Source organism: Rhododendron vialii, chromosome 10a, assembly GCF_030253575.1.
Source record: "Rhododendron vialii isolate Sample 1 chromosome 10a, ASM3025357v1".
NCBI classification, from domain to species: Eukaryota; Viridiplantae; Streptophyta; class Magnoliopsida; order Ericales; family Ericaceae; genus Rhododendron; species Rhododendron vialii.
Window position 1 is genome coordinate 22,958,115 of NC_080566.1, and position 25,600 is coordinate 22,983,714.

Here is a 25,600-nt window from a genome sequence, read left to right on the forward strand (position 1 = left end):
AAATTGGGTTTGAACAATAACTCAATTGCCTACAACTTTCATGTTTATCAAAATTGCTAATTTTAATGTTTAAAGGTCCAAAATTACATTCGAAATATATTTTCATGTTAAACATATGTGTTATATATTAGATATTTCAAATATTTACTGAAAAGTGTGTGTAGTGCAGTTGGTTGGAGCTTGCGCGAAAAACTCAAGGGACTCGGGTTCGAAACCCAGCAGGAGCAAGAAAGATGGATTTCTTTTCCCATATGAAAACATCTTTCGCAACGAAAAATTTCGTCACCGATTTCTTATATTAGTGACAAAAAATTTCGTCACCAATGTGATCTATCGGTGACGAATTTTTTCGTCGTCAAAAAGCACAATAAGTGAGGAAAAAAATTTCGTCACCAATTATTCACTTTTTGGTGACGAAATATTTCGTCATCAAAAGACACTATAGGTGACGAAAAATAGATTTCGTCACCAGGTAGGAATCCTCGACAACCTTTAGTCGATAAATTTTTTTTCGTCACCTATATTATTTGTGACGAAAAACATGCAATTTATGACGATTTTCATTCGTCACCCAATTGAATTTTTCTTGTAGTGTCGATATCCGATGATCTTCGATTTTTGTGACAACTATGGAATTAGTGAGACGTGAAATCTTAACTGTTCAGATCGACCACTGTAAAAATTTAAGTTGGTAATGACTTTTTAACTTCTAAACGTTCAATGTAATTCTTAACAAACTAAGTCTTGTGTTGTACTTGAACGTACGGTAGCTATTCGACCGCGACACAAATACGATGATCCAAACCGATGCTTTTGTTTTCCATATTGATTATATCATTCTCGTAAAAATTTGTCTCGATTGGGTTTAGAAAACTTCTTTATCGAGACACAATTTTATTAACAAAATGAGTTTTCTATCCGATCAAGTGTATAGCGATACCTGATTAACTTCATTTTTGGTATGACTGATGTACACCCTAATACATAAAAGATGAACGGTTCTGATCGGGGAAAAAAAACACTCAGGTGGGGGTCAGATATTGCAATCCAATACTTTAATGTATCAGGATGCATCAAATGTGGTCTAATCAGGCGGTCGCTGATATCCGATGATATTTGATTATTGTGATAATGACAGAATCAGTGAGACGTGAAATTCTTATGGTTTAGATCGACCATTACTAAAATATAGTAACTGGCTGATTAAGAGGCCGCAAGTTCGAATTTCATGAAGGCCAAATATTCTCAACCTTTGGGCCACTAGAGGTTGCCCGATCATTTATTTCAACGCCCTGAAATCAATTGTGTTGGGCGTAAACTGGTCCGAACATTTGATATTTGAAAAAATAAAATAAAATATGCAACGAAAGGGCATAGAATTTGTATATGTGATACGTTTATATATATGATACGATACGAGAAGGCATGGGTTTGGTAAAGTTTTATATTTTGTCTTTTTTTCTAAGTAGTATAGTTTTTTGATTTTGTTACATATGCAGATATGACCCATAGACGTCATCGACATGGGGGAGAGTGGATAAATGACAAGGCTCGAGAGCATCATGTATGTATATTATACATTCTTAGATGTACTGCTATTCTGTTTTTGTTTTATCTTTGCAGTTTTCTTGTCACGAACTAACAGATTTAAATTTGACAGGCTACATTAAAAGCAAAGCTTAAAGAACAATCGCAGCCTAATGTCACTAATCCTTCATCCGAGCGACAAATTTTCGTTGATGTGCTTGGAAAGAGGTCAGTTTATGTGAAGGAATACGGGAGCCGCATGAGTACTATTTCATCATTCAATCAACCTCAAGAACCTGATCCCGAGGCAAGTGTTCTATAGAAGAAGGTTGACGATCAAGCTAAGACCTTGACTAAGCATTCTCGGACAATGACAGTAGTTCAAGGCCTTCTTCAGGTGTTGGCTATAAAAGCAGGGGTTGATCCAGCCCAAGTTCAGGAGGTGATCGATAGGTGCAATAGTGAGGCGGGCACATCAGATGAAGAGGCGGATGCGATGGGCAACTCAAACGAATTAAACACATTAGATGAAGAGGATGATGAGGCAAGCATATCAGGTGAAGAGGATGATGCAACTTCTACTGGATAAGTTAAAGGTAAAACGATAATTTTCTCCTACATCCTCATTTGTTCAATTCCCATCAAGATAGGAGTTACCAAATTAAGTAATCAGATATTATTTAATACATGTATTGTATGTAGCATTTCATACATCTATCATTAGTTGTTGAATCAAGGGCACTCGGCCATGATCAGGACCACACTCAAGAACTACTCCTAACTCATGGTTCTGTGCACTCTAGGAAGAGTTCGGAGCAGCTCTTGTGGTTCAACCAACTCCTTAACCCAAATTGGGCAGTCTAGTTCTAGGTGTGTGGGAGACATGAAAATTCTCTCCTGGAATGTTAGAGGCTTGGGCATGAATGAGAAAAGAGGCATTGTGAATGAATAGAAAATTGGAATGTTGTTACTGCATTGACAACACTAAACAAAAATTTGTAACAAAGAACTCTATTTTTCTATTTTTGGAGAGACTGTGACTATGGTTACTTAGAAGTGGATCCAGAAGCCAGAAGGTAGTGCTGGTAGTTAGGACTATTTGGAATTGATTAAAAAAACCAGTTGGTTTTTGAAAATAAGCAAGCTGACTGGATGGAAAACATTGATTTAATCAAAGCAAGGGTGGCATTATGGGTAACAACCAAAAATGATGGATTCTCTATGGATGATATATTATGTTTAGACTTTACTCCATTGTGAAAGCTGGATAAATCAGCTTGGTCTGTGTTGTGTGTGTGGTTCATCTTGGGGGGGGGGGGGGGGGGGGGGGGGGGTGTGTTCCCTTTTCTCTGGGGAGTGCGTGTAGGCAAATGATGGGTCTTATTTGGCTTTGATGTTCCTGTGGAGCCACTTAATTCAGTGTGGCTAGTGGCACTAAATCATATTTGCAGATCAATCATGAAGTAAAGGGCTTTAGGTCTCAAATGAAATTGGTAATCTTGGGCATATGATATTGAATCTGTTGGTGCACATGCTGAATCTATTGGTGCACCTGGTGCCAATTCTCTTTTGTGTCTAAGGATTTTTGGATGATGTTTTTTTGGATTATTTACTTTTTTGGTCCCCAAAGTATTAGTGAGTGACCAATTTTGTTCCCAATATAAACATTTGACCAATTTAGTACCCAATGTTTAAAATTTGCGTCAATTTGGTCCCGATCCATAACGCTGTTTCTTGATTCCGTCAAAAAAAGGGGCATTCTTGATATTTCACCTTATCATCATCTTCTTCACACCCCACACCCTAATGTTGTGAAGTAAGCCTGATGGCTTCAAGGGAAACCCAGAATCTGCAAGAAGCAGCTGGAAAAGGTGGAAGCTTCACAGCCACCACGTGCTCAACGTGGTGCCGTCCATGGAAGCTCCAAGGTAAGAAGCTTGGTTTGACTGTGACTAGAATTGGTCAAATTACTTAGTAACTAAGAGATTGAATTCGTAGTCTATACATACAGACTTGTAATCCTTGTAGTATAATGAATTAAGTTTGAAAAATCAGTGAGATACTGAGAGAGAGAGAGAGTTCCAGGGAACCCAGTTTCTCCTCTCCTGTGAATTGTAAAATTCGTGCTTGTTTGTTCAATAAAAATACAAATTGTTTGTTACGTGTTGTAAACGGTGACCTTGCGATCCTCCAACAAGTGGTATCAGAGCACGGGTCTCACCGGAGGTCATCGGAATTTGTGTTCGTTTCACTGCTGTGAAAACAGGTCTGAACACGAAGTGGTCTAAAACTTTATTTGACCACAGGGGCTGAAGCGTCTCACTGAGACAATCACAAACGTTGTCGTCCGCCGCTGTAACTCATCGAAACTAAGCTACACGTGCCAGTTGCAGGAGACGCGTGTGAAGCGAGTTAGATTCACTCGCGTGAATAGCCAAGGGATTTACCCCGATGAAGTGACCATGGCAACTATTTTTTTTTTTTGGCAACTGACCATGGCAACTGTTATTTCAGCTTGTGCTCATATTGGAGCATTGGACTTGGGTTAGGGTGTGGAGTGTGAAGAAGATGATGATAGGTGAAATACCAAGAATGTCTCCACTTTTGATGGAATCAAGAAACGGCGTTATGGATAGGGACCAAATCGACGCAAATTTTAAACGTTGGGTACTAAATTGGTCAAATGTTTATATTGGGGACGAAATTGGCCACTCGCTAATACTTTGGGGACCAAAAAGGTAAATAAGCCATGTTTTTTGTTGCAACTATTTTCTGCTGCTATCAAGGGATGTGGGTGCTTTATTTGGCTATGGGTGTGAGGTTTTTCAGGTTAGGCTGCTGTCAAGTAGTTCAGGCAGTGGTGTTATCCCAATTGTTGGAAAGGTCAAACATGTGGGAAGCTATACCTCGTACACTTTGTGGGGTACTTAGCCTAGGTTTACTTTAAACCTTTGGTCCCTTCCAACATGTGGGAAGCTATACCTCGTACACTTTGTGGGGTACTTAGCCTAGGTTTACTTTAAACCTTTGGGGTGTTCTGTTCCTCTCCTCCTTTTGGGGTATTCTGTTTCAATAAAAGTAGGTACTATTATTTTCACAATTACAATAGTAATTATAGTTCTCATTGATGTTTTTTTGGATTTATTGACAGGTTGATGATGCATTGGTTTGGCAAGGCAATGCGATGGAATCACTTAATGTTTTCGGATCATATATATTTTTTATAATAGCTTTGTTGGTAGGATACTTGGATATGGTAGACTTGGTAAATTACTCTTGGCTATTGAAATGTATTGACAAAGTTCCTTTTTGGATATTTTAGACTGTTAGTTTCTTTTGGGATGTACTTGGATACATATGGTATTGATTTTGTTGAAATTTGATAACAGATTCTATGTTTGTGTGTTTTTAAGGAATTTTGGTGGAATATAAATTTAAATTTATGAAAATTGAGCTCTAAATTTAAATTTATGAATATATTTAAGAACTTTGCCAACGGAATTAACTGTGGGCAAACGTATGGAACATACAATACAAATTATTTTTCCCACGCATTTTAGGTGTTGGCAAAAGTAGTACAGGAAAAAAATTAAATTATAATTTAATGCAAATGGTGCTCTTGCCAACGAGCAATTTGTGTTGGTAAAAAGCTTGTCCTTTGCCCATGAAGAAAGCCATTGCTAAAGTTTCTCTTTTGCGTTGGCAAAAGTAAAATGTTGTCCCCATTTTTCTAGACTTTTGCCAATGCACAACAATTACCAACACAACTTGGACCTTTTGCCAACCCTGAAAGTAGTTGCTAAAACTCATTCATTTACCCACGCATAGACTTCTCGTTGGCAAAAACTATTGTCGACGCACCTTTAGCCGTGCCTTAGCGAAGCAACAAATTTTGTAGGTAAAATCCTATGCCAACGAGATTGAACTTTTAGCCACTTTTTTAAAAGCGAAGGTGATATTGCTTTTTCTTGTAGTGAATGCTAGTGCCAGGCAAAGCAACAAGTAACATTCCCTCTACTTTCCTCAAGTATCCAGACTTTCAATTCTTTCACCTTTGACAACCATTTCCTTCATCGCATTAAGAAGTGCATCTTCCTCCCTTTGATTCCATGAACGCCTAATTGCATCAGCAACGTTTTCTTCGGCATTCCCTCACTCCTTTGCCTTCCCTCCCTTCTTACGAGACTTAGTAGGCTTCTCCATGCCTAATATAGTCGATGCCCACATTCATTTTTACACAATTAAGCACATCAATGTCCACAAATTCGTGTTCAAAGCCACAAATAAAGTCTTACAAACAAATACATGATAAAAACCCCAAATAAAGTCCAAAAACCAAAGACGACATCAAACCCACAAATAAGTATTCAAAGAATTACATAAAGTCGTACAAATAGTATGTGATCAAAGCCACCAATAAAGTCTTAAAAATAAATACATGATTAATGACATGATGTTACAAATAACAAGGGTACTCTAATTGCCACCATGGCCCCTTCATTCCTGCCACTCTTGATAAATATGTTGTGCAAAGGCATCTCTCCAGTCAGTCCATTGACCCGATGTCTCGACTGTATCAATGTATTCATCATCATTATCTTCGTCTTCGAGGTTATTAAGTTCATGTTCATGTGGGTCAACACTCATCTCTTTTCTAATGTGATTATGGACTAGACAACATGCCATAACAATACGACACTGCGTTCTAATGGGGAAGAATGAGTAACTCCTAAGAATAGCCCATCAAATTTTTAACAAACCAAAAGTCCTCTCAATGACATTACGGGCTAGGGCATGCTTCATATGAAAGTACTCCTCATGGTCCTGACGAGCTGGACCATCCCATTCTTTCAAATGGTAACGCTTTCCTCTGTATGGAGCTAAGAATCCTACTGCATTTGTGTAGCCGGCGTCAACAAGGTAATACGAACCTGTGTATGATTGATTTACAAATTTATGTACTTTTTTATTAAGAAATATGTTGATAAAGTTACATATGTAATAAAAAAAATATACCAATGGGAATTTTTAGCCCATTTGTCCTAGTCATAGCATCGCGCAAGATTCTAGAGTCTGCTACTGACCCTTCCCAACCAAATAAGACATAGATTATTTTCATATCTGTGTTACAAACACCCAACACATTTGTAGCCAAATCTCCTTTTCGATTCCTATACCTTGGTCTGACAGATGGACCAACTCGAATATCAATGTATGTGCCATCTAGTGCCCCCAAACAATTCTAAAAATATTGCAAGAAGTTAATTATTTTTACTTAGAAACTTAAAATAACCATATGAGTTATGTACTCAATTTCAAATGTTACTTGAAAAATTTTCCACCTATCATCTGTGCATGCTTGAGTTATAGGCTCAGGCTTGACGAGCAGTTGACCTTGCAGGCGTATGACAGCCCAAAGAACATCATTGAAATGCCTACTAACAGTTTGACTTGACTGGAAGAAGTGGTACTTAACAACTCTATTCTTATGGTCGTGTGCTATGGTGTACAAAAACATCGCAACTTTCTCCTCCAAACAAACTGACCTTGAATGGGACAACCCCCCAACTGTTTCAATTAGGTTACATAGATGCATAAAGCAATTCCTATCCATCCGAAGTTGCTCCAAACAAGTTACGTCGCTACGATGCACTAACCGATTGATGTTATCGATTTGTTCTTGGAATTGGTTCTGTTCCGTAAACCTAGATTCGTGTTGAGAGTAATATCTCTCAAGAGCAACTTGGACCACAATTATAGCCAAACCACACACCACTTTTTTCTGCCTAATCAAATGCGTCACTATGGTGAATACCTCGGTCTCCTCCGAAGTATAATCCAACTCATTTCTAGTGATATCCATCTACTAACAAAATATCAAAGTAGAAAAAAAAAATCAGTGTTCTAGATCTGGACACGACGGCCTACACTAGTATATTGCTTACTCAATATACTCGTTCGGAAGTAATATATTCTAGGGTTTCAAAAAATCAATTGAAACAGATTCTAGGGTTTAGAAATAGTTTGTGACTAAACATTATTAAAACTAAAACACATGAAGCAGAAATCAAAGCAGAAATCTCAAGATCTCAAACGAAAACAAAGCAGGTTTCTCAAACGGACTCATTTCCAGAAATCTCAAGATTGAGATCGAGAGATCGAGATCGATCGAGAGAGAGAGAGAGAGAGAGAGAGAGAGAGACGAAGTACCAGGTTTGGAAGACAATCGCCAATTTTTTGAATCGCCTCAGAGCTGCTCTGGTGTAGAGAGAGAAGGTGCGGCGAGAAGAAGAAACGTGGAAGCGATGCTTTTATATCAGTGGCATTTTTGCAATTCTTGGAAAGTTCCCTTCCATGTTTTTTTGTCTGGGATAAATAATCCCACAAACACAACAACACCCCCCCCCCCCCCCCCCCCCCCCCCCCCTTCCCTTTGTATTATATAATACACCTCATATAAGGATTAAAACAATCCCCAGATTACCAATCCCAAAGCGCAAAACGGGAACCAAACGAGAGAAAACACGGGATTTAGACGCGTTTAGTCCAATCCCAGGCAGCTAATCCTTGAATCAAACAAGGCCTAATAGTAACTAAACTCGGCTGTTGGAGATGGCTTCATAATGGATTTCAGATCTAGAGTGATTGCAGCTTTTCTAATATGGGTCTTAAATATTGTAGTATCACAATAAATTCCAACCATCTACGGCAATTACCCTGTTGAGGAGGAAGTGGGAGACATAGAGACCCTTGGATCAAAATGATCCTGACCTTTGTTGGGAAATGTCTTTTTAGACGGCCCGCACCGTTGTGCGAAGTAAAATAGATTTTCTTTTAACCTCTTCATTTCGTAAATTCTTTTCCTCGTTCATCAATATGTTCTTTTCACGTGTGCGTGCATACATGGGTTGCAACAAAGTAGAACAACAGAAGTCAAATATTCCAGAATGGTTCCTGGAACTGGTTTCGAAAGTTCTTACAAGAGGTGAATTTAAAATTGTTAGCTCCATTAGTACTAGGCGAGGCAACATTTCAAGGGATAAAGAAGGCTGCCCTCATAATTCATATGGAGCTCACCTGCCTATACAATGGATGTCTAAACCCAAGTCCAAGTGGGTGAAGGTAAACATTGACGAATACATCCAATCGAATGCAGGCTTTATTTGTTCATGCTTTAACTTAAAAACTTCTAGCATTTTGAATGGAGGGAGAAGCCGGAAATGAATTTGAATGGACCCTACTTTGCTTATTTTTTTTGTTACAATAAAGGTAGAACTACAACAATCAAATTACACACAACGCTGGCAGTGAGATTTATTGGAAGCCAGATCAAAGGAAATACGGGCTTGAACAAACATCACATCTACCTGAAGGACCATTGAATTTCCTCTAGGGTTCATCCTTTGGTTTTGGGACCCATAGTGTCACAAACACCACAGTAAAAGCCGACACTATTGCATAACTGGCAAAGGTCCCTGTTGAAGGGTACTACATAGTTAGTACTACCTCCGTTCCATAATGTTTGTCCAGTCCGCAAAACGAAGACGTAAAAATAATACTCCCTCCGTCCCTTTTTAAGTGTCCTGCTTCGTAATTTCAACTTATTAAAAAAACACCATCATTACACTTTTCACATCAACTTTTACCTCCACTTTCTTTCTTTACCCTCTATGAAAACATTTTTTTTTGATCCGTCTATGAAAGCATCATTATTACATTTTTTGTAACGCCTCTAATTTTGGGAACGTTAAATAGATAATTTTATTGAAAAACTAAATAGAGTCTGGCTCGATATTAAATTGTAATTCTCACAAATATACTTTTATTCAAACATGAAGGGAAAACTAGGGTTCCTATCTACTGTTCTGCATGTTCCTCCATCCTAGCCAGCTCTTCGGCTCCAAAAGCTTCTAAGGTGTAGAGGTCACCATGTTCATCTATAAGGTTTGACACATTATACCAGCGTCGCCACCAATATAATATGTCAGGGTTACCAAAGATAACACCGTAAGCTACAAAAAGCTCAATAGAATAATCTATACCCACTAACCCTTCATTTACAAGCAGTAGATCATAAATTAATGATTTCCACATAGTAAATGCATATTCAACAAAACAGCTAACAATGACACATCCACCTTCACTATCCAAACTAACGTTGGTGTCCATAATTTTCTGAGTTTCTCCTACGCGACATTTCGTAGACCGTGTCACTGGTTTCACCTTTCATTTACCAAGTCAACATTTCCAAAATCGTTTTTAATACACCCAACCTCGGTTCCGCCATTCCGGTCTCCCGAGTATCCCACAATGGTTCCGCTGATCCGGGTTCCAATTTTGGATTTTTCGAAAATCATTAAAACAATCATGTTGGCTCCTCTCCACGGATAACCAAACCACAATTCATCCCTCGGTTCCGCCATTCCGGATTCCAGAGTATCCCCACAATGATTCCGCCGATCCAGGTTCTCAGTAGGTTTTTCGAAATCGTTTTCACACTCACACCACACAATGGGCTATCAAGCCCGGCCCCATTGTGGTTTCAAAACTTATCTTGCCTTTAACACACCATAGGTGTCATGTTTCAACCTTCTCGATTTAGGTGTCTCGTTTTCATGTAACGACTCCGCGGTAGGACATTTCACATTCGAAATCATAAATCGTTCATTGTAATCTTGAAATTAAACTAGCAAGATCATCCAACTCTATTTTACTAATCATGCTCAAATCCCTACTTAAAGTATAACGCCACATGTACGGACGCCTTTGGAGTGAAAATCACTTATGCTTTACAATAAGACAAGTAATATAAGCAATTCATGTATACATGCCCATAACCATCCTAAGATCAAAATATGAATACTTCTATCAAACGATAAAGTCTTATCGTTCAAAAGCCGTTCTTTCTTCCTTTGTGGGAAGTTCAAAACAACATATGTTTATTAGAGTATAAGTCAATTATTCCAACATGCTCATACTTTCATTAGCAAAAATATGTTGGTTAACTATCATACATTCCAAACTTTATAGGTGATAAACAACTTTATAAACTTAGAGAAGACGGTTAGGGATGTTCTACATTATATTTAGAACTAGAGAGTAAGGACATTCTACTGTTCTTCTTGGCGGTAGAGCGGCAACGGAAAATGAGTTGACGATCGGGCAGAATGACTTCCTATGGTAAGCTTCCAGTAGTTTCGAAAGAGAAAGGTTTCTCTCGAAACTAGATCTTGACTATACTACTAAACTTTTTGGATTGAAAGAGTGGTCGAGTGGTGGTTTAGTGGTGGCCTATGATGAGTTTTTTGAAGAACTTAGGAAGAACTCAAGAACAACTCAAGAACAAGAAGAACAAAGTAAGAACACAAGAATTCTAGAGAGATGAGTTGAAAGGTTTCAAGGTGTGAGTTGAATAACATGAGGAGGGTCCTATTTATAGCAAAGATTTGGGCTCTCCCTCTCCCCTCTTGGCCGGCCTCCTCTCTCTCTCCTTTCTTATGGATTTTGCTCCATTGTTTGGTCAAATCAAGCCTTTCAAGCATGCCATGACTTGTCACTTCCATTTTAGGCCATAACTTATGTTATCATGAAGGATTTTTGGCTTGTCTTGTCCTAGGAAGGGTTAACTTGTAAGGAAGAACAAAATAATAGGCTAGGGTCATGCTTAAAGTAGTCTAAAATGGGTTGTCAAATAGTATATAGGCTTAAGGCTAAATGGTAGCTTGTGGAAGTGAACAAAACACATGCACACATTCCACCTCTCCCTCTCACTCTCGGCCTCTCTCTCTCTCTCTAGTACCATGTGTGTGTGTGTGTGTCTATATATATATATATAAGTATACTAACGTACTAAGTAGTCCTATTAAGTCTATGGAAAAGGAGATGATGAGAGGTAAGGCTTTCAATGATAAGAACATTGTCCAATGGTTAACACTTTTCCTAGATAGTGTAAATATGTATATATAGACATATATAGGCATGCTTATAATAGGCTATGAGGTGTGTATACCTATATATAATCACATATATGTACTTAGGGAATCTAGAAAAGTAACTTTGGTGGGCAATTTAGGTTAAGGGCTATAAGTCTAAGGTTGACATGCATGACAGGGCTAAGTTTGCTTCTTTTGGAAGCAAAATGATGGCTTCCTATAGTCCATGATTTGTCTTGTCAAATCACATATTCATTGGCAAATCCTAATGTCCATTATCCAAGTTATAAAAATTTCGCTAATAATTATTGACCAATGGGTAAAGAGGTAATGATGGTAAGTATGGCCTTGAATGATTAGTCATGGGTATAAATGATTATCTCTAGAGGTCTAATGGTTCAATTAGGGTTGGGAGGGGTTCACAAGGCTCAAAGATGGTCAAAAAGGTCTTCGGTTCCTCCAACTAATCGGTTGAAAACTAATTTTACTTGCCATGTAGGATTTCTAGTCAGGAAATATAATCTTAAAGGGCTTAAATCTAATTGTGACGGATTATAGGGATTAAAAAAGAATTTTTTAAAAGTAATACCAAGTAATTAAAAAGAAATTCCAATATGTAACGAAATTTTTATTTATTGAAATTTCAAGTCATTACATTTTTACTCACTAACTTTTCAAAATGGAATCTACTTTTAGGGGCAAAATGGAAAATTCACCAACTTTTACCCACTAACTATACAAAATGGACACTATTAAGAAACAGCCGAAAATGAAATACTAGACTCTAAAAATGGGACGGAGGGAGTACAATTTTTGTAAGAAAAATTCAATTTTTTTTTCAACGATTCACTAGATATCAATGAGTCCTTTTAATTTATGAAAAAAGTTTGAGTTTTTTCTTGAAAGAAGTGCATATTTTTTAGTCCTAGTTTTGCAGATCTGACAAACAATTTGAAATGGAGTGAGTACAAGTTAAACGAGAGAGAGAGAGAGCCTCCACTGCTCCACACGAAAAGTAAGAGAGAGAGAGAGAGAGAGAGAGAGAGAGAGAGCCTCCCCTGCTCCACACGAAAAGTAGGTTTGCAGTCATTGTAACCACCCACGAGGTCATCCAATTCAACAATGTTGCTACGCTGCCAGCAAGGCCTTTTTAATTTACGAGAAGAATCTGAAATAAAAAATTCTTGTAGTTTGAGCACTTGAAAAAGAGCAAGTCATCTCTATTATTTTTGGCAGTTTTAAATTTCTATGAAGACAACTCTCATATGTGTAACATTGCATTCGGTAAAATAACAGGTTAATCTACATGCTACCGACGTTTTTATTTTAAGACGCAGAAAAAGAAAAGAGGTTTTTTTTTTAAATTAAAGAGGACAGGTAGGAGTCGGTAGTTAAAAGCTTTCAACAATCCACAAGGGGTTGCCAAACTTAAGCTTCTAGACATGTTTTATGAATTATGAACGCAAACTAGAGTCCTCATTGAGTGGCCAGTCAAGTAGGGAGACAAATAGTGTGTTGTTCCCATTCAAAAGTTCAAAGTAACTGCCCCATTAGCTTGACATTTCCTGAGCCTATACAGCAGTACTTAAAAGGATCTCTGGAGTTATAACATCACTTGGTAAAGCTTATACGTCTGATAGAAATCAACCCCCAAACAGCCTAAGGTGAAATGACTGGTGGTTGGACTGGGAACCAAAAACCAAACGATTTGCTAATCTAACAACTGACAACACGATACAGCATTTCTCAGGACCGAGAATTAAAAAAAAGAAAAAAGAAAAGAAGAAGAAGCTATATTCTGTTTTACATACACTCACTCTTTTATCAGTTAAACCCAAAAGTAAATTCAGAATACCTCAGACATAATAATCCAAGGAATGGCTCCAACACCCAAAGAAAAGGCAATCACGAAAGCCTGGAGAGAAACAGTCCTTAAAAGCTTAAGATGCAGCCACAAGAAAAAGAAGAGCATAGACATAAAACTGAAAGAAAAATATACTGAAGATAAACAAATAGAAAGTTAAGTAGAAACATACCACAAGTCCAACGAGTGACAATATTCCCAAGGTGCTATGAAGATGAGAGTTCTTTAACACCCACTCCTGCTTAGTGAAAACAAAAAGAACAATGAAAACAGGAGTTAGTTATTTATGGAAAATCAACTCTTCCATCTCTAAATATTTGATTCAAACAAACCCTATTTGGAAATGGAAAAATGTGGAGCAACTGAAGCATTACTGGCCCCTAACAAAAAATGCAAACAAAAATGCAACAGAGACAAGGAGGAGACTAGCATGGATGAGGATACCTGCATCAAGGATTTACAGATCGTGTTACTTTGGTAATTTGGTGATTTTTTCTAGCAATATAATAAGTGTAGGTGGACAAATTCAAGTTGTGCTCTGAACAGCACTGGAATGCAGCGGCTTCACGTGCCTCTTGAACGTAACCCTAATTTGTTAACGTAACCCTTGTCCTGCAAAACAGACAAGGAGTGAGTGCACCTTTGCCTCTCGTGGCAAAGGCCCTCCGATGCCTTTGTTAGTATTTCGTACTAGCGATCAAACCCTAATTATCAGTAGGAAAGCAATAAGAATGCAGTGTATTGCGTACCTTTTACCTCTAGGTTTACTTTCTATTTATAGATTTATGGATGCTTGCTGCCCAAGTATCCATATTGCCTTAGGTTTCCTACCTCGTATAGGAAAACCAGGATATCTTGGATTCTCGTTCCCTTATCAGTTTATTTCCTTAATCCTTGTAGGACTCTTTCCATAACAAGCCGAACATCCCATACTCGTTGGGTATCTTTCTTAGATCCTATATTCTTGGGATCTCATCCCGTAACGGAATACCAGTGATTCTGGACACTTCTAGAATGTTCCCTCTAATAGGACTTCTCTCTTTGTTCGGCCATCTCATGGCCGAACAGACGGCCTGGACCAGTTACTTCTCATGTAACTGGTCCTAAGGAAACAATTTGGACCATATCCTTTCTAAGGAGCTCGCCTCCTGTTCGGCTCTCTCTTGCTGAACAAGTTTCTTGAACAGTGGCATTTCTTGTAATTTTCCTTGTATTCGGTCCAATAACGTCTCGTGTTATTGCACCGAGAATCGTACAATCTCTCTGGACCATTGACTTCTCATATCACTGGTCCATAATGCGTTGACCTTCTCTTTGACCGTGCTCGGACTCGTTTTGTACTTGTTCGGGAATACCTCCCTACAATTGCTCCCCAGCTTTGCTCGTTTATATTTTACTCAAATGACGAATAAAGCTCTTTTACCGAGCAAATTCATTTTGTTTCTGCACCCTATTTCATATATTGGTGCAATGTTTCATCACGTTGCTAAGAAAAAATCATCCTTTCTTGTGGCCGTCACAGGCTTTTAGCCCTAACCTTTACACGTGTCGATCATCATATTGCTTTACATTAAATACGAACAGACGTGTTTATTGGAAAACGGAACACTCAAACGGCGTCTGTGATGACGTTTCACGTACGCCACCAATTTTTAGGGTATTTTTGGATTTTCGTCCCATTTTCAAAAACCCCAATCTCTCTCTTAGACTCCTTCTACAGGAAAAAAAATGGTTCAAGCTCTTCCCCGCCATTGAAGCTCTGTTCATCGTCTCAAGGCCTCTTCTTTTCTGCTCTTTAGGGATTCCATCGACTATTCTCGTAAGTCATCACTTCTTCTTCTTTACAACTCCATTTCTCTAGTAGATTGTTTACAATCACGTTTTAGGGTTTTATCGTCCCCTTTTTTTTACTTCAAAAGAACCTCAAATACCTCTCTAGTAATGGGAAGATTTCGAAGACACTGTAATACTCCTCAAACCATGGCTAGTTTCAGATCTCGATATGGGATTCCTGACAACGTAGCTATTGTTTTGGCTCCTGAGGATGCCATCCGTGAGAGTTTCGATTTCGATACTCTTCACATTCCAATGGTAGCTATTGTTGAGGGCGGGGTTAGGTTTCCCTTAGCTCCTCTGCTCCGCCAAGTCTTAGCATATTATAGGCTTTCCCCAGTGCAGGTTTCTGCTAACTTCTTCCGAGTAGTTATGGGCATAAATGCCCTAAATCAAATGTTAGGGACCTCCCTAGGCTTGTACGATATCCACCATCTATATAGCATTTCCAGAACTGGGGATGCCCTTACGTATTATTTAAAAAGTAGGGATTCTAGAAAGAAGCTCGTTCTCGAACTCCCTGACTCTGCTTGAGGGGATGACGACGACTTTCTGATCGTTACGGGCAACTTCGAACCCAGAGACGAGGACGACCAAGTGATTGGTTTTCATGCCCCTCACATATTCGGGAGCCCACGTTAGTGCTCTCCTTTAATTTCATATTGTTTGTCCTTTTTCATAGGAAAAGCTTTTTCGTGCTTCTAATTGCTTGTGCTTTGCTTTGTTTCAGCGTCAAACATTAACCGAGGTTATAATATCATAACCCCTCAAGTGCACGTAACTGACATCAGACGAGCACTTGCTTTCAACGGTGAAGGGACATACCTTGCTGGCCGAGCAAGAGCGGCTCAGGTACTCTTTAGCTACAAAGCATCATACGGGGGTTTTATGGATCGACGTACCCGTGCAGCTGACAACCCTGCAATAGCTGGTCCTTCAAGACCAGTTCCCGAACAAGAAGAGAGGCATTCTCGGACACCTCCAATCTCCGACGAACCTATTCCTCTTGCCGAAGAAGCTTCCAGCTCGACATCTGATTCTTCTTCTAGTGGCAACACCCCCTCACCTCCTGATATGAACCGACCAATTGATTTAGGCAGCCTTCTCACCATCCCTGGTCAAGGTCGTGGCACTATTCGGGGCCAAGGGGGTCAAGGTCGTGGCCGCCGCATCCAAACTCAGACTGATGCTCTTCCTGGATTTTCCCCAGAAGACATTGAAGCCATTCACAGAGAAAAACGTCAAAGGGTGGAGGAATCCCAAGAAAGACCCCCACCTTCTTCCTCGTCTCCTGCATCTGCATGGGCTCCCTCTTTCTCTCATGGGAACCGAGCCATCACTGCTCGGGACTCTGTTGAGACTGAAGGGACTGCACTTGCATTGTCCCAGGCCTTTCTTTTGCCTGTGGACATGCAAAAGGAAGTTGCAATGTCTCCTGACAACCTCCTTAGCTCTTTCATGTCCCATAACGCCAAGGTAAAGTTTCTTTTTGTAACCATAGCGTATATAGCGTTTGATATGTATGTTTATCACAGCTGTTGCTTGATCGTTCCAGGTGATGCAAAAAATGGTGGCCATGGCTCAAAAACTCAGCCAATCTGAGCCCCAACGTGCCAAACTGGTCAGCGAGAACAACAAGCTTCAACGCACCATCATCAGGCTTGAGAGAGAAAGAAACCTAGCCCTGGGAGAAGCTGATGGACTTAAAGGACAACTGAAGGGAGCTGAGGATAGCTTACATCAAACTCTGAAAGAATTGGAAGCGAGCCAGACGGAAGCCAAAGCTGCTTTTGAGAAGGGGTATAACGAAGGAATCAAGGTTGCCACTGAAAGCTACACAAGCCAAATGCCTGGAATTCAGGACCAAGTTTGGGTGGCCTCTTGGACAGCTTGCCTTGCCAAAGCTGAGATTCCTGAATCATCTCCTCTCTGGACCAACATTGAACTGCCCAGTGCTGCTAGTCAAGAGGAAGATATTGCAGAGGAGAGAGATGAAGAGTAGGTGGTGAATATGTCTGAGCAACATTCGTCTGAGCAACATGTTCCTGATGTTGAACCAGGTGAAGTCATGACCAATCCTGGCCAGAAGGAAGTCAGTGGTGGTCAACCTGAACATACTTCGGAAGGCTCGACTATTCCAGCAGCTCCTACGACTGCTCCTACAACTGTTCAAGATCTCACAGAAGACGAATAAATGCAATCGTCGTGTTTTTGACAATCTCCTCCTATTCTCACACTTTAAGTTTCGCGTACTTAGAACATCACACAAGTGTTTCGTACTTGCGTTCTCACAAGTGTTTCGTACTTGCATTCAAGTGTCACGTACTTAAAAGTTTTCGAAATCTCACAAGTTGATAGCAGTGATTAATGTTTCACGTACTTAAACTTGAGTTTAAGTTTCACGTACTTAAACTTTTGTTTTAAGTTTCACGTACTTAAATGTTTGAAATTTACACAAGTGTTTCGAACTTGTGTTCAAGTGTCACGTACTTAAATGGATATCCTTTACCCTGCTCCCCAATACGAATGAGGGAAATTAATTTCGTAATTCGTATTTAAAACAAATACCAAAAAAAAAACAACAGTTTATACTAAAAAAGTAACTTTCATTCATAAACTGTAAAACTATAGAGGGCGTTACTCGTACCCCTTGTAGCTAAAATAACAAAACTAGAACACAAGAGAGTTTTATTCGTAACTCTCACACAATCACGATGTGCAAAAAGAAAAATTTATTCATATAAAGAACTTTCTCAGATTATGGACATTCCAAGGTCTTGGCACTGGGTTCCCGTCCAAGTCCGCCAATCGATAAGCCCCAATGCCCGCGATTTCTGTAACTCGATATGGGCCTTCCCAATTCGCCCCTAGCTTTCCCTCATTAGCCACTTTAGTATTGCCGAGCACTTTTCGTAGCACAAGGTTTCTTACACCAAACTCTCGTGGGTGTACATTCTTGTTATAACTTTTGATGAGCTGCTCTTGGTATGAGGCCAAGTGCACCAGGGCCCGCTCTCGTCGTTCCTCGGCAAAGTCTAACTCAATCTCCAAAGCTCTGTCATTTCCTCCACTTTCAACCAAAGTGGTCCTGTTGGTCGGCAGACCTATTTCCAATGGAATAACAGCCTCTGTTCCATATGCTAATGAATAGGGGGTCTCTCCCGTAGACCTCCTAGGCGTTGTTCGGTATGCCCATAGAACCAATGGCAATTCATCAGGCCATTTCCCCTTTTGTCTTATCCAAACGTTTCTTAATCTCATCAAGAATTGTTTTGTTTGAAGCCTCTGCTTGTCCGTTGCTTTGAGGGTAGGCTAGAGTTGAGTAATAATTTTTTATCCCATACTGGGCACAGAAAGTTTTGAACTTCTTCTGAAATTGTGACCCATTGTCTGTAATCAACGAATAAGGTACCCCAAAGCGAGTTATGATGCTCTTCCACACGAACCTTTCTATCATAGGTTCAGTGATCTTGGCCAATGGCTCTGCCTCGATCCACTTAGTGAAGTAATCTGTTGCAACTAGTAGGAATTTTCGATTCCCAGTTGCTTTGTGCAGTGGACCTACTATGTCCATTCCCCATTGAGCAAACGGCCAGGGACTTGTTAGCGGCACCAGGTCCTCGGCTGGTGTTCGAATCATAGGTGAAAATTTCTGACACTTCTCACAAATTTTTACGTACACCTTAGCATCTTCTTGCATGTACGGCCACCAATACCCTTGGGTGATTGCTCGGTGGGCTATGGACCGACCACCAGCATGGCTTCCACAAGTTCCCTCGTGAATTTCGTGGAGGAACTTTTGCACCATCTCAGGATGCACACAAAGCAAGTATGGTCCTGTAAAAGACTTCCTATATAGTTTTCCTTCTGGGGATAACCAGAACCGAGCAGATTTGGTCCTAATTTTATGAGCCTCCTTTTTGTCCAAAGGGAGTGTTTCATCTCGTAAAAACTCCACTATTGGGTCCATCCAACTTGGTCCTTGGTTCACGTCCAAGACCATCTCCATACTTCTCCCAATGCTCGGCTCAGTCAGATACTCCACGGCTATTTTTCTTTTAAACTCAGATGGTACAGCTGCGGCTAACCATGCCAATGAATCTACATGAGCATTCTTTCCAGAACTTATCTGCTCAATATACACCTTTTCGAAGGTATCAAGCAGATCTCTGGTCACCTGTACATATGCCGCCATCTTCTCGCTCCGTGTTTCATATTGCCCGGACAGCTGATGAACTACAAGCTGTGAATCACAATATACCCTAACATGTTCGGCTCTTAGGGTTTTTGCACTTCTCAAACCAGCTAAAAGTGCCTCGTACTCCACCACGTTATTGGATGCATTGAACCCAAGCCGAACTGATAGCTCCAACATTGATCCTTCAGGGGGGAAAAGAACTACCCCTATACCTGATCCGGTATTGCAAGCTGACCCATCAACGAACAACTTCCATTCCAAGGGATCTTGTTCGGCTAATGCCTGTTTCTTCGTTACAGGAGACTTTGCTTCACACTCCTTTCTCGTAGGAGGCAAAGGTGCAACTGTAGGTGAGAATTCTGCCACAAAATCTGCGAATACCTGGCCTTTGATTGCTGTGCGCGGCTGATAGTCGATGTCATATTGGCTCAACTCAACGGACCAAGTCGAGATCCTTCCCGAGAAGTCTGCCTTTCGGAGCAGTGATTTTAATGGGAACTCAGTGTAAACCACAACTTTATGGCTCTGAAAATAATGTGGCAATTTTCTTGTTGCTGTCCTTAATGCTAGGACCAATTTTTCGAGGGGCAAATACCTTGTTTCGGCATCTAACAAAGTTTTGCTCACATAATAAACTGGGATTTGCTCGGATCCCTTATCTCTTAAAAGTACTGCACTCACAGCATGCTCAGAAACAGCTAAGTATAAAATTAGAGACTCACCTGTTTCTGGAGTCGAAAGAAGAGGAGGAGAGGCCAAATATCCCTTTAGATTCTGGAAGGCTTGTTCACATTCTACTCCCCATTCGAACCCTTCCCTTTTCTTTAACAGCTAAAAGAAAGGTCTGCACTTGTCACTTGATCGGCTAATAAATCGATTAAGAGCTGCTGCCATCCCGGTCAATCGTTGGACTTCTTTCGTTGTTCGAGGACTTTCCAGATTTTGTAAGGCCTTTATTTGGTCGGGATTCGCCTCTATTCCCCTTAGAGTTACAAGATGGCCCAAAAACTTTCCAGAAGCGACTCCAAATGCACACTTCAAGGCGTTGAGTTTTAACTTGTATTTCTTCAAAATCTCAAAAGCTTCTCTCAAATCTGCAATATGGCCTTGCCCAGCTTTACTTTTTACCACCATGTCATCTATGTAAACCTCCATAGTTTTGCCGAGCAATTTTCTGAACATGATGGTTGCCATTCTCTGATACGTTGCCCCTGCATTCTTCAACCCAAAAGGCATGACATTATAACAGTACAACCCTCGTGGTGTAATAAAAGACGTCTTCTCCTGATCTGGCCCGAACATTGCAATTTGATGGTATCCTCGATATGCATCGAGAAAACTCATCCGCCCATATCCCGTTGTTGCATCAACCAACTGGTCAATCCTTGGAAGAGGAAAACTATCCTTTGGGCACGCCTTGTTTAAATCTGTGAAGTCAGCACACACACGCCATTTTCCGTTCTTTTTCTTGACGACAACAGTATTTGATAGCCATTCTGGATAATAAACTTCCCTTATTGCCTTGGCTTCCAACAAATGATCCACTTCTTCGATTACAGCGTCAACGTGCTGTACGGCTGCCCTTCGTTTCTTTTGAATGACCGGTTTATGCTGTGGATCTATATTCAAGTGATGGCAAATAACATCTGCACTTACCCCAGGCATCTCCTCTGGTGTCCAAGCAAATACATTGACATAAGTTTTCAAGAAACTTATCAGTTCACTCTCTTCCTCTTCTGGCAGTGATTCCCCAATTAGAAAATACCTATCTGGATCAGTCTCGTTGATCAGTGTTTTCCTCAAATCCTCAACTACCCTTTCGGTTGGGTCTTTTCCAATATCCTCAATGGTCGGCAGATCTGGAATTTCCACAGTATTAACATGGTGGGCATTATGGACTCTTTTTATGATGGATACCAAACATTGTTGAGCTATCTTTTGGTTACCTTTGATGTGCTCAATCCCATTAGACCCTGGGAACTTTACCATCTGATGGAAAGTTGAAGAGACTGCCCTCATCTTGTGCAACCATGTTCTCCCTATAATCACGTTATAGGAAGACGGTACATCCACCACTAAGAAGTCGGTTCATAGCACCACTGTCCCAGCCCGAACAGGCAGAGTTACCTTGCCTAACGGCCAAACTGCTCCTGCTCCAAATCCGACCAATGGAGTTACTGATTGTACCAAATCTTCTTGTGTGAGCCCCAGTTTCTTGAATGCATCATAGTATAGCACTTCCGTGCAACTCCCTGAATCCACCAGGATTCTTTCCATATCATATTCCCCAACTCGTAGGGTTATGACCAAAGCATCATTGTGAGGTACCTGGACTCCTCCCAGATCTTCATCTGTAAAAACTATGCCCTCGTTGCTTGCCTCTTCGTTGCGCTCTCTTTTCTTCCCCAACTGCATTACATGTTGGTCATGTTTCACTTGTCTCTGAAGCAATCTCACCTCATTTCTCGTATAAGGTTCGGCTAATCCATGTATCATATGGATTACCCCTTTTGGATTCTGTTCGTAATCCAACTCCATTGCCTTGTCTTTATCCTTGGAATCTTCTTGGATAAATTCTTTGAGATAACCTCGTGAGACTAAATCATCAAGATGCCGTTTAAACATCTCACAGTCCTCAGTCATGTGACCCCAATCCTTATGGTAACTGCAGTGCTGATTCGTAGCACGTTTTGCATCTTTATTCCCACCAAGAGTTGGGGGCCATTTGAAATATGGTTGATTCTTTATTCGATAAAGAATCCTGTAAATGGGCTCTTTCCAAACCGTGTTTATTGAAAAGAATGACTTGGGATCCGGGGCTTGTTTATCCTTGTACTGCTCCTTCTTCGCCTGCCCATAATCTTTTCTTTCACGATAAGTTTTGGGCTCTGGCTTGTCAGCTTTCTTTATAGGCCCCTTTACTTGCTCGGCGGCCAACTTTCCATCCTCTCGTAGGATGTCATCCTCGTTCCTGGCCTGCTGCTCAATTCTCTCCATCAATTCTGCCAATGTCTGCACGGGACTCATGTTTAGAGACTTACGCAGTTCCCCCCGAACAGGTAAGCCTGTTTTAAACGTGGCTATTGCGTATTCTTCACTACATCCTTCAATCTCGTTGAAGGTTTCCCAGTACTTTTTTGCATAAGTCCTGATCGGCTCGTCCTCTCCTTGCTTCATAAAAGTAAGACTCTCAAAGGTTTTGGGAGCTTTCCTGCTCGTCAAGAACCGTGCAGTGAATTCCTTGGCCAACTGCACCCATGTTCGGATAGATCGTGAGCCCAATTTGTGGAACCACGATAAAGCAACCTTCCCTAAACTCGACGGAAACATCTTGCACATGATTGCATCATCCCCTTCATGCATAAACATTGCTTGCTGGTAATGCTGTATATGGGCCACGGGATCAGCATCTGTCTCGTAGAGGATGAATGTTCCGTGCTTTACCCTGGTCGGCAATCTATCCTCCTGTAACTTTTTTGCAAAAGGGGAGGATGCTATATTCTGAAGTGCTTTCCGTGCTGCTTCCCGTGCAGTCATGGCTTCATCCTCTGGTCCTTTTTTGGATCTAATTCGTTCCCAATCGGAATCAGGTCTCTCGTACCTGTCCCTATGATGTTTTCTACTCCCTTCCTCCTCGGGGGTAGAGCTTCGACCTCTGCTTCTCCTCTTTCTTGGAGATACCCTCCTTCGCTCGGGTGTTCGGATCTTGCTCCTCCCTTTTCGTGGAGAAGTTTTATGTCGCCTCGGGGTCAGACTTCTGCTTCTGCTCCTCCTTCCTCGTGAAGGAGCCTTTTGGTACTGTACCAAAGCGTATTCACTGCCTCTAGAATTTCTTCGAGATAGTCCAGAGTCCTCCGGATGTTCTCTGATTCTCTCTAGTTCTCTGATTTCATGTTCTCGTTTTTTGATCAAATGAGCATACTCCTCAATTTCTTGTCTCTTCTTATCAAGAACGTCTTCGCTACGGTATACACTTCTGGAGTGTGCAATCGATTCATCCCCTCGATAGGATTTAGTCCTTCTCGTGGACTTTGATGCTGTCTCTCCATCTCTATTTCTGGAGTTGCCGTGGATAGTAGGGGGTGGCCCTTACTCGTGGTCCTCTTGTGTCCTCCTTCGGGCTTTCTCGGAGCCCCTGGTGGAGACTTATCCCCTCCTCCAATTAACACATCCTTTGGGTCGTGTGGCGTTGCTGGATCTACTTCCACCATGGTCGTATTTCAAAGGGAACTCTTTTGTTTCCCACAGACGGCACCAATTGTAGGTGGACAAATTCAAGTTGTGCTCTGAACAGCACTGGAATGCAGCGGCTTCACGTGCCTCTTGAACGTAACCCTAATTTGTTAACGTAACCCTTGTCCTGCAAAACAGACAAGGAGTGAGTGCACCTTTGCCTCTCGTGGCAAAGGCCCTCCGATGCCTTTGTTAGTATTTCGTACTAGCGATCAAACTCTAATTATCAGTAGGAAAGCAATAAGAATGCAGTGTATTGCGTACCTTTTACCTCTAGGTTTACTTCCTATTTATAGATTTATGGATGCTTGCTGCCCAAGTATCCATATTGCCCTAGGTTTCCTACCTCGTATAGGAAAACCAGGATATCTTGGATTCTCGTTCCCTTATCAGTTTATTTCCTTAATCCTTGTAGGACTCTTTCCATAACAAGCCGAACATCCCATACTCGTTGGGTATCTTTCTTAGATCCTATATTCTTGGGATCTCATCCCGTAACGGAATACCAGTGATTCTGGACACTTCTAGAATGTTCCCTCTAATAGGACTTCTCTCTTTGTTCGGCCATCTCATGGCCGAACAGACGGCCTGGACCAGTTACTTCTAATGTAACTGGTCCTAAGGAAACAATTTGGACCATATCCTTTCTAAGGAGCTCGCCTCCTGTTCGGCTCTCTCTTGCCGAACAAGTTTCTTGAACAGTGGCATTTCTTGTAATTTTCCTTGTATTCGTTCCAATAACGTCTCGTGTTATTGCACCGAGAATCGTACAATCTCTCTGGACCATTGACTTCTCATATCACTGGTCCATAATGCGTTGACCTTCTCTTTGACCGTGCTCGGGCTCGTTTTGTACTTGTTCGGGAATACCTCCCTACAATAAGAGAACTAAATCTTCATTGAAATTTGAAAACTTGCTAAACCCACTATAAGAAGCAACCTGCGACCAGCTTTGTCAATTAGCCACGTAGTAACCCCAGTTGCAATAACCTACATCAATGACAGACAGGTTTCTAATCACAGCTCTTGGCACCTGAATGAACACAATAGAGTTGCAATAGTTTGCAGTTTACCTGAATTGCTCCAAGTCCAAATGTTGCCATATTGCTTGATGAAACTCCTGTTAAAATTTTGAGACAATAAAAGAGCCATCAAGGTCAAGTCTTTCAGAAGAAGTTACTTCCTTAAATCACCAAAATTAAACTCCTCAAATGAAGCCCAAATTCTCTTCCAATACATTACAAAGGATAAAACAGAGCCTTTGTAGTGACATTCCAACATGGCAAGAAATAAGATATGAATGGGGCACAAGCACTGTTCGGTTAAAGTGAGAACGATTTTCTTGGCGTTCATACAACTGAAAGGACAATGGCATCTTCAGTAGGTGCAATATCACAGCAACCTCTTCTCAAGGGGCCACATCCAAGAGTTGGTCTTGCTTGTCATGCCTAGGTTCATGTCTTATAGCCTTGAACTGTAGCTTTTGTATCCCCATCCCCTAATGTCAATGGTTTCTAACAACAAGAGTTATCTCGTAAATATGAAGTGTCAAAGCATACAACTCAAAACAAATCAGCAACGAGTGGAGAGGCCGCCTAGGCTCATATACTAGTTTTCGAGGTGATAATTAACCGATGTGGGACAATTTTTAACCTCCCCCACACGTGTGACCCCCCAACTTGGACGTGGAGAGGTCAACAAAGGATTTGGAACACATGGATCACAAAGAAATAAAGTGCAACTATGACACAAACAAAGGGAAAAAGCCTCTGAAAACCTATCTTTGATACCATGTTAAAGTATCCAACTCAAAACCAATTGGCAACGAGAGGAGAGTTCGCTCAGGCTCATATACTAGTTTTCGAGGTGATAATTAACCAATGTGGGACGTCAATTTCAAACAAAAGCCAATCCACCATACCCTCCATACTTCTCTCCTTGAGGGCCCCATTTCGGACCCACATTGATGATTTATACCATTGATCTCGTACATCAGCCTAGAAGAATATCTCT

General features: G+C 40.8%; 1 long non-coding RNA gene and 1 pseudogene across 1 annotated transcript; one reads left to right on the top strand and one right to left on the bottom strand.

The window, feature by feature from the left end:
• The first annotated feature begins 1,498 nt into the window (after window positions 1-1,498).
• On the top strand, window positions 1,499-4,924 carry LOC131303359 (uncharacterized). Its single transcript, XR_009191995.1, has 3 exons — window positions 1,499-1,564; window positions 1,661-2,123; window positions 4,679-4,924. It is a non-coding gene; the product is annotated as an uncharacterized LOC131303359 (long non-coding RNA).
• A 3,966-nt stretch (window positions 4,925-8,890) lies between these two features.
• LOC131303004 (sugar transporter ERD6-like 4) overlaps window positions 8,891-25,600 on the bottom strand; it is a 51,631-nt pseudogene continuing 34,921 nt past the window's right edge.